Here is a 1,720-nt window from a genome sequence, read left to right as displayed (position 1 = left end):
CTGTGTGTCTATTTGTGCATATGTAAAAATTGTGTGTATACAGTTACATATAACTTATATATAAAATGATATTAATGACTGACTTCTCATCAGAAACAATGGAAATTAGAAGACAACGGCGTGACATATTCAAAGTATTAAAAGAAAAAATATCTGTTAACCAAGAATTCCATATCCAGAAAAACTATTTTTCAAAAAACCAAGATTAGCAAAAATATCTCAAACAAAAAAAGGAATTAATTGCTAGCAGACCTACAGTATAAGAAATGTTAAAGGAAGCTCTTCAAATTAAAGCAAATGACCTTAAATAGAAGCTTGGATTTCTAGGAAAGAATGACACCAGAAATCTTACCTTTGTATTTAAATATAAAATGCTGTAATCCTTTTCTTTTCTTAAATTCTTTAAAATACATATGACTATGTAAGCAAAAATTATAATACTATATTGTAGCTGTACACATATGTTGTTGTTGTTGTTGTTAAGTGCTGTCAAGTTTTTTCCAACCCATAGCCACTCTATATAGGGTTTCTGAGGAGCCACTGGTAAGCTTGAGGTTCAAACTAATTTTGCAGTCCAGCGCATTATCCTGCAGCACCGTACCAGGACTCCACACTCTCGGTGTGGTGGCCTGGATTTCTGCTTCTGAGAGTTGACTTTCCTTGGCCTGGGTAGAATGACTGTTTGCTGCCTTCTGTTGTCTTGCTCTCTGTGGGAAACAAAACAAAACAAAAAGAACCAAAGGGCTTCAATTTTACAAATGTTATTGTTATTGGGTGTTTGTAAGCTTATGTTTTCTTTCAGATGTCTTTCAAAGTATATCCTCATTTTGGTGTCCTATAAAAAGCTGGTGTATATTACATAATGCTTTGTCACCAAACAAGAAAAAGAAAACTTTAATTTTTTTCCTTCCCACTTAAACACTGCGTGCCCTACTTGAATTCTACTGGGGCTGTTTGTTCTGCCTTGTCTGGACCACTGCAGCACAAGGAATACTCTCAGATCCTCTGCCTGGAAGGGCAATGTGTAAGCTAAGGACTGTTTCTTACTCTCCATAGTAAATGTATTTGTATTTGAGTCTGAAGAAAAACAAAACAAAAAACTTTGTGGAAGCAAAAAGCCTCATCTTTCTCCTGCAGAGTGCCTGGTGGACTTGAACTGTTGACCTTTTGGTTAGCAGCCCAATGTATAACCCACTATGCAACCAGAACTCCTCAGCTAAAGCCATTGTTGTTGTTGCTAAATGCCGTTGAGTCAATTCTGACTCATAGCGACCCTGTATAAGGTTTCCAGGAGTGGCTGGTGAACTTGAACTGCTGACCTTGAAGTTCAAGCTGCTGTATTAACCCACAGCGCCACACCAGGAGTAAAGTCAATAGAGGAATTTAAATGGAATACAAAAAAATAATACAAAGGAAGGCATGAATGATGGACAGTGGAAACAAAAACAGATGAGACGAACAGAAAACAATGAATATAATGACAGACCTAAATCCAAGCAGATCGAAGAAATATTTATTGATTGAATAGGTATTCAATCTATAACCTGAGCACATTATCTGATAAACTGGATTATATGAAGAAAAATATGGCATCAGGATTGGAGGAAAACTCATCCGCAACCTGAGATATGCAAATGACACAAGCTTGCTTGCTGAAAGTGAAGAGAACTTAAAATACTTACTGACAAGATCAAAGACCACAACCTTCAGTATGGGTCAC

This window comes from Chrysochloris asiatica, unplaced genomic scaffold, assembly GCF_000296735.1.
Source record: "Chrysochloris asiatica unplaced genomic scaffold, ChrAsi1.0 scaffold00138, whole genome shotgun sequence".
Taxonomy (NCBI): domain Eukaryota; kingdom Metazoa; phylum Chordata; class Mammalia; order Afrosoricida; family Chrysochloridae; genus Chrysochloris; species Chrysochloris asiatica.
Note: the sequence above shows the minus strand (reverse complement) of the source record.